This window comes from Schistocerca nitens, chromosome 3, assembly GCF_023898315.1.
Source record: "Schistocerca nitens isolate TAMUIC-IGC-003100 chromosome 3, iqSchNite1.1, whole genome shotgun sequence".
NCBI lineage: Eukaryota > Metazoa > Arthropoda > Insecta > Orthoptera > Acrididae > Schistocerca > Schistocerca nitens.
Window position 1 is genome coordinate 705018338 of NC_064616.1, and position 14701 is coordinate 705033038.

The 14701-nt window shown below is 40.5% G+C and overlaps 1 protein-coding gene and 1 non-coding gene across 2 annotated transcripts in view; both read left to right on the forward strand.

The window, feature by feature from the left end:
• LOC126249397 (innexin shaking-B) overlaps positions 1 to 14701 on the forward strand; it is a 463160-nt gene that overhangs the window by 108438 nt on the left and 340021 nt on the right. The window lies entirely within an intron of this gene.
• Trnas-cga (transfer RNA serine (anticodon CGA)) lies at positions 11660 to 11734 on the forward strand. Its single transcript has one exon. It is a non-coding gene; the product is annotated as a tRNA-Ser (tRNA).

Genomic DNA, 14701 nt, shown 5'->3' on the forward strand with positions numbered 1-14701 from the left:
ACGGGAGAGAGTGTCACTGATATGATACAGGGTTTGAGGTGGGCATCATTAAAACAAAGGCGTTTTGCGTTGTCGCGGAATCTTCTCACGAAGTTTCAATCACCAACTTTCTCCTTGGAATGCGAAAATATTTAGTTGACGCCAACCTATATGCGGAGAAACGATTATCATAATAAAATAAGTGAATTCAGAGCTCACACGGAAAGATGTAGGTATTAGTTTTTTCCACGAGCTTTTCGAGATTGGAATAATAGAGAATTATTGTGAAGGTGGTTCGATGAACCCACTGCCGAGCACTTAAGTGTGATTTGCAGAGTATTCATGCAGACGTAGACCCACACACTACATATAGCGCAATCACAACTTTTCTGCCGCTACTTATTCCAAATTCGAAAGTTATGCTACATTCATTTACCACATGGAAAGAAACCAATTCCTTTTAAGATTCATATCATTTCGTTATAATTAACCACACCCACTCGACTTACATAAAATTATTTTTGTATATGTTGCCTTGAGTGTGTTCAACGTTGCAGCACAATACTAGCGACTGTTCTGGCTCTTTATCCTCTGACCTCTTTTATTATCTCTAGAATTAAATAAGCTAGCACTCACAGCTTATCTTAACTATCAGGAAAATTGCTTTTAGGTTGGCGGCTACAAAAGAAATAGTTGCTTAGCATAAGTTTATATTTCACCAAAATGTATAACTCAATAAAGTTCCTTCTATGAATTATTTCAGGGGTAATCTATGGCAGTTGATTTTTCTCCGGAAAATGTCAAAAAATTTAATTTAGTGCGAGTCAATATTCTCGATGAATTTCTTATCACTGAGCAAGTTGCCCATTCGTGTATCGTACTAAATGTCTCATGTAGTTGAATATCCTGCTTACATTAGAAAGTGTATGTTTAGAGTGGTAGATTGTTTTAGTAATCAGTTTTTTTATGTGTATTAGACTGTTATTTAATTAGCTGTGTGTAATTTTGTTTCCACGTTTTGCTCAAGCCCACCTTGTATCACTGATCTGATTATCATATGTATTCACAACTACTACTTCTACAGAGTTATTGTCTTTTAGCAGCTGGAGCAATGGCCCTGTGACTATGTCCCAGTGGGTTGGGTTGTTTTGGGGGAGGAGACCCGACAGCGAGGTAATCGGTCTCGTCGGATTAGGAAAGGACGGGGAAGGAAGTCGGCCGTGCCCTTTGAAATGAATCATCCAGGCATTTGCCTGGAGCGATTTAGGGAAATCCCGGAAAACCTAAATCAGGATGGCCGGACGTGGGATTGAACCGTCGTCCTCCCGAATGCGAGTCCAGTGTGCTAACCACTGCGACACCTCGCTCGGTCTATGTCCCTGAGGATAGGCTCACAGGTAGCCCTGTGTGGGTAGCCTTTCGTAATTTCTCTTTTGCTTGTCGTATCAAGGGTCCTTGAAGCGAAGGTATAGGTTTCTTGGAAGTTAAGTATGGCGAATAGGTCTGCCTGCCAAAGATTGTCGAGCATTACTAGAACTGCATATTGTTCGTCTCAGTTGTTCACGACACCTTTGGCCTAATTAATAGTGTAGTGTAATGATCACCTTCCCTGAAATCGTAATCATTATAAGTCAGTACTGCTATCCCCTGTGTGATGTTAGTCGGCCGCAGAGAACCTTTTCTTGTAGTTTTACAGCAAACATGTTGGCTTGTATGCTTTTATAGTCTCTAACCATTCGCTCCAATATTCTGAACGATCTCCGAACCACTTAGACAATGGTGGTGGTGGTGGTGGTGGTGGTGGTGGTGGCGGGTGGTGGTGGTGATTATGATGATGATAATAATGTTGATGATAATAATGATGATGATAATAATGATGATGATTATAATGATAATAATGATGACGATAATAATGATGATGGTAATGACGGTGATGTAGAAGTGCTTTATTTATATTTATAGCTCTGATTGACTCACACTCCTGGTCTTTTGTTCCAAAGGCACTCTTTTAAATGTATAAGTACATTGCTTAATTTATATTCCTATGAAACTAACATCATACTCTGCGTCCTTCTGTTCTGGAAAACAGTGTGTGGATTTATGTGTCTGGAAGCTGTCCTGAAGGTGTGCTCTGTCTCCTTCAAGACGTTAATAGCATTATAGTTGCCTATCTATCTTCCATGCTACTGGGTACGTTTTTATAACTGGAGCATTTTCCATTGATTTATGGGTGACATCCTGACTGTCTTGTACGTTTGTCATTAAGTGTTTATTTCTCACTGTAGGCGCTAAGCGGTTTTGCGAATATTAGCGAACCCAGTTTTAGTAGGTAAGGTAAGTAGATTAAAAGAAATCGATGGCAAAAAAATCACGATAAGAAGACAGCTTTAATGTGTGCACTGTCGGAATTTTTAATCTCCGGAATTATGCACAGGAATTTGCAGGCCTCTCTCCCCCCTCCTCACCTGGAAGAAAGTCAAGAGGAAACCTAATAGACGGAGATGCGATTATTAGGATGTTCCCTTTGCTCACAGTAATAAGAGAAATTCCTTCATTCAGCTAGCAGAGCAAAGACTGCTCGACCTGAGAGAGAGGATGACAATTTTTTTTGGACGACAATTCACGGAACTGAGTGGGTATTGATAAGACCTTGCGGCCACTAATGAAAGATGTAGAGCAGGTCACGGATATGCAGGGTATTTCAAAATTCATGTCACACACTTCTAGAGGTTGTAGAGGGGACTTAGTAGATAAAGTTTTACGTAGGAACCCATGTATGGAAACATCATTCAACAACGCTACAGAGCGACAAAATTATAAACGCCGGCGCCTATAAATGTATGCAGATACAGGGTGATTCCGTGATGATGTTTCAAGGATGATGGAGAAGGGTAAATATATCAATTTGAGGTAAGAGCACCTGGTTCGGAAACGAACGAGTCGACAGTTACAAGCGGAAATCATTCTGATACCTTCGACAGTGGCATACATGTGCCGATACTGTTGTTGCTGAGAATGTAGGGTATCTATCTTTCAAAGGTGGCAGTATGGACCAAGACAAGAAGAAAATGTCTAGAAAACATGAGCTCTAAATTCATACCTCATGAGATGTGAGCACTTATTCAACTTTGGTAGTGTGAAACAGCTCTCCTCTGTTGAACAAGTGTTCATAGCTCTTAAGGTATGTATTTTAGAGTCAATATTTACTGGACTTTTTTCTTATCTCGGTCCATACGACTATCTCTGAAAGTTTCGTACCCCACAGTCTTAGCAACAACAGTACTGGTACATGTATACCATTGTCAGAGGTATCAGGACAGTTTTCGCTTATAAGTTTCGACTCGTTCGTTTTCAGTACAGAGATCCTTACCCTAAACTGATACAGTTACCCTTCTCCATCGTCCTTGAAAATTCTTAACATCTTCACGGAATCACCGTGTATATACATAAATTTACAGGTGTGGGCGCCTATAACTTTGGCGCTCTGTAGCGTCGTTGGATGATGTTTCCGGACGTGAGTTACTATGTAAAACTTGCTCTACCAAATCTCCTTTGTACCCTCAAGAAGTGTGTAACATGAATTGTGAAACACTTTGTATATCAACAATTTAAGAGAATAACTGAAGCTGGTAAGCATATCCTAAAAATTTACCACTATGGCAAACGGCTTAATCAGTAGATCTTAACCAGCTGCGAGAAGATATAATTTCGTAGTTGCAAAGAGAAACTTTAAAAAAAGAATTTGATTGAGAATGCGGAAAACTGTTCGGAAAATGAGCTTATGGTGCCAAGTGCATCTTCAATTGAGCTAATCATCGACAGTGATTTCGCAACCAAAGGAATTGCCAAAATCAACAAGTTGGTCGCGCAACAGCCTTTGGGCGGCGAACAAGCGCTTCACTTGGGATGTATAGCGTGCAGAATGCCGAACGTACTCTGAAAAAGAAATTGTAGTCACATGTCGGAACAATGCGGCAGAAATTACTATGAAAGTAAAAATCTTCAGGGGGCGTCCAACTTCGCCAATTGCCTGGATATTAGGAGAACATAAAGCCAAGTCCGAGTGGTGCGACACATTAAGATCGCTTTTCCCACTGTATGTTCAGAGAAAGTTAAGAAGAGTGAATACAAAACTCTTACTGAAGTGCGAAGGTCCCTTGACTATATCCAATAGGAATGAGTGCTCACCAACAATGGTAATGAACAGCGAGGGAATCGAGAAATGGAACAGCGACGTTTCTTCGAGAATGATAGCCTAATTCCTCGATAGAATAGTCGATAAAACCTCCGTAGAGGCCAGTGGGACAATGTCTGCTGATTAAAGGAATATAACAGGCTGTGTCTACGACAGCACATACGAGTAAATTCAGTCATAGGGCATGTATTTACAACAGGAATGAGCACACAAGGTCACCGGAGGCACACATGTGTCAAACCTTGAACCTCGAGTGGAATCATATAAAGATAACTGTCGTAATTGAGGCCACCAGCCCTGATAATGAAATGACTAGTAGTAGTATTGGGCACCCCCCGCCACGCACCATACGTTGGCTTTCGAAGTATCTATGTAGAGGCAGAATATCGTCCATATAATTCCAATAATTGATGCCCCTAGATTCCAGCTCAAAACAGAGATGGAGGCTGCACAGAAAATCACGACAATAAGTCTGTTACACGATCTCCTTGTGATAAGTTGGTATGGAATATGGTGGAGTAATGGGTTGCGTCCATAGGAGGACAGATATCACGTCGAATTCAGAAGCGCTTTTCCAAAAAGTTTGCAGCAGGAATATGTTACGGAAATTCTTGTGAGAAGATTGTCTGTTGTCCCGGCAATTGCCATCAAAAATAGTATAGCTGAAAGTGAAATAACTTCGACAATAAACGACGGGAAACGTAATATACAAGCATGCTTACAACTAAAGAGAGTGATGTTTTGTCAGAGAGGAAGTAAGAACAGTGTTTAATATGCCTTTGACACCGAAACCACTAGGAACGAAACGTAAACTCGGGTGGGGAAAATAAGTCGGCTGTCTCCTTTTTGAGGAAATCATCCCGGGATTTTTCTTAATGTGAATGGCTGGTCGTGTATTTGAACCATCGTCCTAGCCACTCAAGTCCAGTACCTTAACCATTGAGCCACCTCGCCCGATACTTCGTTCAGAAACGTTAATAAGTGGTAGGAAGAAGAAGACTCCATGAACGTTCTTGTATGATTACGTCAACACAAAAGAGACAGGAATGTCAAGCAAAGACTTATGAGATGTCTTCATCACTACCACGGGAGCCAACTGTTTTCGTTTATGATGAAAGAAAGCAACACAGAAGGTGTCGTAACTGTCACAGCTTATGCGGTTAAAACATGTGACGAAAACACAACAAGAGGGCAGTTTCATACAAATCACGAAAGATCAAGGATGTCACCCATAAATCAATGGAAAATGCTCCAGTTATAAAAACGTACGCAGTAGCATGGAAGATAGATAGGCAACTATAATGCTATTAACGTCTTGAAGGAGACAGAGCACACCTTCAGGACAGCTTCCAGACACATAAATCCACACGCAGTTTTCCAGAACAGAAGGACGCAGAGTATGATGTTAGTTTCGTAGGAATATAAATTAAGCAATGTACTTATACATTTAATAGAGTGCCTTTGGAACAAAAGACCAGGAGTGTGAGTCAATCAGAGCTATAAATGACCTACAGATCGTAAAAAATAAAGCACTTCTACATCACCGTCATTATCATCATCATTATTATCGTCATCATTATTATCATTATTATCATCATCATTATTATCATCATCATTATTATCATCATCATTATTATCATCAACATTATTATCATCATCATAATCACCACCACCACCACCCACCACCACCACCACCACCACCACCACCACCATTGTCTGAGTGGTTCGGAGATCGTTCAGAATATTGGAGCGAATGGTTAGAGACTATAAAAGCATACAAGCCAACATGTTTGCTGTAAAACTACAAGAAAAGGTTCTCTGCGGCCGACTAACATCACACAGGGGATAGCAGTACTGACTTATAATGATTACGATTTCAGGGAAGGTGATCATTACACTACACTATTAATTAGGCCAAAGGTGTCGTGAACAACTGAGACGAACAATATGCAGTTCTAGTAATGCTCGACAATCTTTGGCAGGCAGACCTATTCGCCATACTTAACTTCCAAGAAACCTATACCTTCGCTTCAAGGACCCTTGATACGACAAGCAAAAGAGAAATTACGAAAGGCTACCCACACAGGGCTACCTGTGAGCCTATCCTCAGGGACATAGACCGAGCGAGGTGTCGCAGTGGTTAGCACACTGGACTCGCATTCGGGAGGACGACGGTTCAATCCCACGTCCGGCCATCCTGATTTAGGTTTTCCGGGATTTCCCTAAATCGCTCCAGGCAAATGCCTGGATGATTCATTTCAAAGGGCACGGCCGACTTCCTTCCCCGTCCTTTCCTAATCCGACGAGACCGATTACCTCGCTGTCGGGTCTCCTCCCCCAAAACAACCCAACCCACTGGGACATAGTCACAGGGCCATTGCTCCAGCTGCTAAAAGACAATAACTCTGTAGAAGTAGTAGTTGTGAATACATATGATAATCAGATCAGTGATACAAGGTGGGCTTGAGCAAAACGTGGAAACAAAATTACACACAGCTAATTAAATAACAGTCTAATACACATAAAAAAACTGATTACTAAAACAATCTACCACTCTAAACATACACTTTCTAATGTAAGCAGGATATTCAACTACATGAGACATTTAGTACGATACACGAATGGGCAACTTGCTCAGTGATAAGAAATTCATCGAGAATATTGACTCGCACTAAATTAAATTTTTTGACATTTTCCGGAGAAAAATCAACTGCCATAGATTACCCCTGAAATAATTCATAGAAGGAACTTTATTGAGTTATACATTTTGGTGAAATATAAACTTATGCTAAGCAACTATTTCTTTTGTAGCCGCCAACCTAAAAGCAATTTTCCTGATAGTTAAGATAAGCTGTGAGTGCTAGCTTATTTAATTCTAGAGATAATAAAAGAGGTCAGAGGATAAAGAGCCAGAACAGTCGCTAGTATTGTGCTGCAACGTTGAACACACTCAAGGCAACATATACAAAAATAATTTTATGTAAGTCGAGTGGGTGTGGTTAATTATAACGAAATGATATGAATCTTAAAAGGAATTGGTTTCTTTCCATGTGGTAAATGAATGTAGCATAACTTTCGAATTTGGAATAAGTAGCGGCAGAAAAGTTGTGATTGCGCTATATGTAGTGTGTGGGTCTACGTCTGCATGAATACTCTGCAAATCACACTTAAGTGCTCGGCAGTGGGTTCATCGAACCACCTTCACAATAATTCTCTATTATTCCAATCTCGAAAAGCTCGTGGAAAAAACTAATACCTACATCTTTCCGTGTGAGCTCTGAATTCCCTTATTTTATTATGATAATCGTTTCTCCGCATATAGGTTGGCGTCAACTAAATATTTTCGCATTCCAAGGAGAAAGTTGGTGATTGAAACTTCGTGAGAAGATTCCGCGACAACGCAAAACGCCTTTGTTTTAATGATGCCCACCTCAAACCCTGTATCATATCAGTGACACTCTCTCCCGTATTTCTCGATGATACAAAACGTGCTGCTCTTCTTTAAACTTTCTCGTGTACTCTCAGTCTTATCTGGTAAGGATCCCACACCGCGCAGCAGTACTCCAAAAAAGGAAGGACAAGCGTAGTAGATCTATTGCATCTTCTAACTGTTCTGCCAATCAAACACACTCTTTGATTCGCCTTCCCCATAATATTTTCATGTATTCTTTTCAATTTAAGTTGCTCATAATTTTAATTCCTGGGTATGTAGTTGAATTTACAGCCTTTAGATTTGACTTATTTATCGCGTTACCGAAGTTTAACTGATTGCTTTTAGCACCGATGTGGATGACCTCACTATTTTCATTATTTAGGGCCAAATAACAATTTTCCCATCATACAGATATATTTTCTAAATCGCTTTGAGATTTGTTTTGAATTTCTGATGGCTTTACTAGACGATAAACGACAGCATCATCTGCAAAATACCTAAGACGGCTGCTCAGATTGTCTTTTAAATTGTTTATATAGATAAGGAACAGCAGGGGGCCTATAACACTACCTTGGGGAACGCCAGAAATCACTTCTGTTTTACTCGATGACTTTCCGTCAGTTACTAGCAACTGTGACCTCTCTGACAGGAAATAACAAATCCAGTCACATTACTCAGACGATATTACATAAGCACGCAATTGAACTTCAAGTTGAATGTGAGGTACAGTGTCAAAAGCCTTCTGGAAATCTAGAAATACGAAATCAGTTTGAAATCCCTTGTCAATAGCACTTCGTGTGTGTAAGGAGCTAGTTGTGTTTCACAAGAACGATGTTTTCTAAGCCCGTGTTCACTGTTTGTCAAGAGACCGTTCACTTCGAGATAATTCATAATGTCCGAACACAATATATGTTCCAAAACTGTGTTGCATATCGATGTTAATGACATGGACTTGTAATTCAGTGGATTACTCCTGCTGCCTTTCTTGAATACTGGTGTGACCTGAGCAACGTTGCAGTCTTTGGGTACGAATCTCTCGTCGAGCGAGCGGTTGTATATGATTGTTAGGTATGGAGCTATTGCATCAGCATACTCTGAAAGGAACCTAATTGGTATACAGTCTGGACCGGAATACTTACTTTTACTAATTTATTTAAGTTGCTTAATTACTCCAAGGATATCTACTTCTAAGTTACGTTGGCAGCTACTCTTGATTCGAATTCTGGAATAGTTACTTCGTTTTCTTTGGTGAAGGAATTGCGGAAGGCAGTGCTTAGCAACTTTGCCTTAGCAGCACTGTCGTCGATAGTATTTTCATTTATATCACGCAGAGAAGGCCCTGATTGTGTCTTTCCGCTAACATACTTCACATACGGCCAAAATATCTCTGAATTTTCTGCCGGGTTTCAATACAAAGTTTCGTTGCGGAAACTATTATAAGCATCTCACATTGAAGTCCGGGCTAAATTTCGAGCTTCTGTAAAATATCGCCAATGTTGGAGATTTTGCGTTCGTTTAAATTTGGCATGCTTTTTGCGTTGTTTATGCAGTACTGCTCTGATTAGTTTAATGTAAAAAGAGTGATCAATTCCGTCGTTTGTTAATTTATTGGGTATAGGTCCGTCAATTGCTGTCGATAGTACTTTTTTTAATATAATCCAATCTGATGTACACTTACCGGTACATTGATGATTTGGATAGAGTGCAGAGTTTCAAAAAATTGATCGACTTCAGAACTCTTTGGCAAGGCGCATGCATGCATGTCCAAAGGACCTTCGCATCGTAATCAGAATAACACAGGAACTGCAGTATCGTATTTATCTGCCGATACAGGGCAAGCGACTTTCCAGTACAACGTCTGATCTCTACGGGAATATAAGTAATGAATGCACGGGTACAGATCGTAGACGTATGGTTGAGGACATATGGAAGTTTGGGGCTGGCCATGGGTCGTGCACGGATAGCCAAATGGTCAGGCGACCGCTCGCGATAAACAGGAAATCCGGGTTTAAGTCGCGGTCCAGCACATATTTTCAATGTCACCATTCCATTCTACAGCTGATGGTTGTCGTTATTCACTATTGCGAAGTCGTTTAATGTACTGACTTACCAAGTATAGACGTGTATGAATTCATTACAGATGAGACAGACAGTCTTGTGAGGCAGTACTGACCACGTCTTCCGAAAACTGTCATGAGCAGCTACTTTGAAATCCGAAAGACTTTGGAAGTACGCTAAAGTGACAAAGATTATGGGATAATGGGATATCGATATGCACATATAGAGATGCCGGTAGTACTGCGTACACAAGGTATAAAAGGGCAGTGCACTGGCGTAGCTGTCATTTGTACTCACGTAATTCATGGAGCAAGGTTTACAACGTGATTATGGCAGCACGACGGAAATTAACAGACTCTGGACGCGGAATGGTAGTTGGAGCTAGACACATGGGGCATTCCATTTAGGAAATCGTTAGGGAATTCAATATTCCGAGATCCACAGTGTCAAGAGTGTGCAGAGAATTCCAAATTTCAGGAATTACTTCTAACCCGGACAACGCAGTGACCGATAGCCATCAGGTAACGTCGGACGTGCTTAGATAATTTCTCTGAATGACACCATTCCAGGACGTTGGGTTGGAAGGGGGCGGGGGGTGACAGTAGCTGAACTTCATTGCCGGTGGCCTCCCAGGTCTCCAGACCTCACGTTTTGTGACTTTTATCTATGGGGTTACGTAAAAGACCGCGTTTTAACCCCCCCCCCCCCCCAATGCCTTGAATCGAATTATTGAAGCTAGGAATTCGATAACGGGAGACCAACAGCTTCGTATGTGGCAGGAAATGATCCTCTGTTTTGATATCTGTCGTGTAACACATGGTGTTCACATTGGGTGCATACTTTTCTTTTTCCAGGAACGTTGGAATTGTGTCCCTACCTTTCGTAGTTTAGAAGCAATAAATTTTTGAAATCTGTTCCTTCTTTTTGAATAATCCTGAATGTGAAATAACACAGTCGTACAGGGCGCAATATTCAATGACAGAGCCTGGAAAATTGTTGCCTAAATTTTTCCTGTGCTCATGAGAAAGTAATGATTAATTTGGTTCTCGGATTATAGAAAAGGTCAGTCGTTTAAACGACTTGTTAAAAAAAAATGTCTACGGAATTTCTTCTAAGTCCGGAGAACTAACGAATTCAATTTACAAAGCACATCTTGAGAACATATTGCAACCAGAGGTCGCTGATAACAGGTTTTGTGTGATACTGTATTCCCGGGGTGGACGAACTAAAACCATTATGTATAACATGTTTTCTACGGTCGCAGGTTCGAATCCTGCCTCGGGCATGGATGTGTATGATGTCCTTAGGTTAGTTAGGTTTCATTAGTTCTAAGTTCTAGGCGACTGATGACCTCAGAAGTTAAGTCGCATAGTGCTTAGAGCCATTTGAACCATTTTTATAACATGTTTATAGGTGACGGGGGTCAACCGATTACCATGGTAGAAATAGCACCGCCAAACTGACACCTGTGTGCCAATCATGTGATGTTTAATTTTATCATCAAGTTAAAAAATATTATTTCGAGGCTTCAAAATTAGCATCTTCTTCTGGAAACGCAGTGGGAATTGCACAACGGCGCGAATGCAATAACGATCCGCAACGTAATTCATTATCAACGTTCACCACTGACTTTTCAGGCAATGTTATCGTATGCGTTGTGTGTATCAGAATTGAAACTTCCTGGCAGATTAAAACTGTGTGTCGGACCGAGACTCGAACTCGGGACCTTTGCTTTCGCGGGCAAGTTTTCTACCAACTGAGTTACCAAAGCACAACTCACGACCCGTCCTCACAGCTTTACTTCTGGCAGTACCTCGTCTCCTTCCTTCCAAACTTTACAGAAGCTCTCGTGCGAACCTTGCAGAAGTAGCACTCCTGAAAGAAAGGATATTGTGGAGACATGGCTTAGCCACAGCCTGAGCTTCTGTAAAGTTTGGAAGGTAGGAGACGAGGTACTGGCAGAAGTAAAGCTGTGAGGACGGGTCGTGAGTCCTGCTTGGGTAGCTCAGTTGGTAGAGCACTTGCCCGCGAAAGGCAAAGGTCCCGAGTTCGAGTCTCGGTCCGGGACAACAGTTTTACTCTGCCAGGAGGTTTCATATCAGCGCAAACCCCGCTGCAAAATGGAAATCTCATTCTTATGTATCAGAATTATTTCCCGAAAAAGAAACGTTTTAAAATGTAAACCAAGGCTGTTTTTATCAGGAACTTCGTGGGGAACGATGTATTTCAACGAATATTTGCATTCATTAATTTTTCTTGGTAACACGAGTTTATTTGATTTGAATTTTTATATGAGTAGCACCATCCATATAGCTGTTCGAAGGAAATTGAGGTCATGTAACAAAGTGAGTGACAGAGTCATTATAAGGCGACTAGGAATAAATTTTTAATTCCTTAGCAATACAAGTCGTTTGAGAACTTTATTTCTCTGCCTTGTTATTATTCTTTATTGATTTACATATCTTATTAAACCTCGTATTTCTACCTATTTCGGAACTGGGAAAATACAAATAAAAAAAAAACTGCAGAAGTATCTTGGGAATCGAACATAGGTTTGTTACTCCGCAGTCAGATATCTTGCTCGCTACACGAGTGGCGCTGCCGTCCAAGACATTTCACCTTGTGGATACGTAAGAGGCAGTCGTAAATGTTGTTTCTTCGATTTATATGAAAATATGCCTTTGCAAATACCATATATGATTATGAAAAATGAACAGTTTGCAACTGTCTATCGATCCCGTCAATATGGAGTCGACAGCGCATCATAAACTTTAAGGGTAATTTTCTCAAAAACGGGGAGGTGTTGGGTCAGAATATCGTAGTCTCTTACTTTAGGTTGTGAGAAAGCGATCTGCCAAATGTGAGCCGAATCGGTTGACCGTGTCTGAGGCCTTCCCCTTGTAAGTCTATCACCCGCAGTGCAGTGCATGTTGCGGACAGTCTAACAAGAGGAACCCGCCTTAAGTCGCTCTCTGATACAGTCGAAACTTGGGATGGTGAAACAAAGATGAAAATAAAGGGGCCACCTATTTCGGCTTAGATGCCAACACTTAACAGGTTTCGAGAAAAATGATCTTCAGTCTTTCGGCACGACTTCAGCAGTCCACTTGCTCATCGTAACACCAAGTGAGCTGGCAGCGTAGCGACCAGAGAGCACAGTTTCGAAATTTCGCGCCTCGTGTTCCAATACAGTTTTATGTTTTGTTTTTCTTTAGTCCTCGCTTATGTACATCACATCAGTATTTTTGCGACATCGTAAAGTACAATGGAATTTATGAAAAACAAATAACCATTTCAAAATTTTTTAAATACGTATTGTATGATCACAGATGTTATTTAACGGTAATCGTATGGAATTAAATGTAATTGAAAATTAAAAGCATGAATATTCTATTACGTAAATTTTTTGCTTTGTTTTTCCTTTTATGTATCAAGAGAACCGGTGCATTCATAAAAACATTCAGAGCATAAAAGTTCGGAGCACTACGAGCAAAATGCGAAGCCACATGTACCTGTCACATTTTCTGTGTGAATCTCATTAGGAAAACAACCTCGCGAACTCGCGGTAATTTCACGACAAACCACGCACCTCTCAACATTTTCTCGAAAGCTGGAGCCTGCAAATGATTATGGATCAGGGACATATCTTAATTGCACTACTTCCATCTGTGTTTTCTCTTTACTGTGCCATGAGAGTAGAGCGCTTCTGTAATCGGCGAATGTAATTCTTTACCTGTCAGTAAAAGTATACAAAAAAAATGGTTCAAATGGCTCTGAGCACTATGGGACTCAACTGCTGAGGTCATTAGTCCCCTAGAACTTAGAACTAGTTAAACCTAACTAACCTAAGGACATCACAAACATCCATGCCCGAGGCAGGATTCGAACCTGCGACCGTAGCAATAAAAGTATACATCGCAGGGTTTACATAACGGTATACACTTTGACTGAATTACTGTTAGTGAACACTCCGGTATTCCGATTTCATTGACAAATGACCCACCGTATAAAGAGGGATCGTTTTGCCAACCCATGAGTCAATAATGTACAGAAACGGCTCGATTTTTACGTAAGGTGGCAAAACTTCGTGCAGAAATTGTTTACAGATTTCTTTTGTGAGCTATACAGATTTTGCGTTGTTGCACGCACAGTCGGGTGTTCCATTAACTGGTTTATGTCTTGATGGAATCGAGGACAAAATCTGTCACTAACTTTTGGAAGATCGAAAACTGTTAGTAGCAGTTTTCTGGAAAGTGTTAAGTCGTGTCAACTGTGATGATAAAATTAATTTTCAATAAGATTTGAAATCCTTATTCATTTTGCCATTCATTCCTTGGTATTTCATGATATCAAAGAAAATTGTGATGTCACCTACTCCCGCGACAATAAAAGAAAAAGAACCATAGGACTGGATTTGAACACAGGGCGAATTATTATGAAATAGTGCTCTTAGCCGCTGTGCTACAAACGCAGTTAATTTTACGCCACGCAAAGAGCCTGATTTAGTCGCTTCAGTACTTTGACCGTCATTTTCTCGGAAGCTACTACGTGTTGGAACCTAAGCCAAACTAGGTATCCTTTAATTTTCATCCTTTTATCACCCTGGCAAGTTTCTATTGTATCAGACAGCGACCTACGCCTGTTCCCCTTGTAAGTTACTGAAAGTTAAACGTTGCGAGATTCGATGCGGTGGACAACAGTGAATAAATGGAAGCGGCGGGTTGCTGTTTTAGGTTTTTTTCTGTTGCTGATAGTTCATTATTTGCTTCTTTCTAATATACAGATAGGTATGTGACAGAGAAACTAAAGCAGACCGTAACTTGCTATTGTTTGCAATAAGTATCATTCTGTAATTTTATTCAGTAAGTGTTTTCATAGCTATAACGCTTCACAGCTAATTCCTTAATAACTGTGATAAAATACTTACTAACTAAATTTAACTGCATACACCCTTAATTACTCACTAAAATTTCGTTTCTTTCTTTTGCTTGCATCCTCAGCTTGCACACTACTACTACTACATGTGATAACAATAT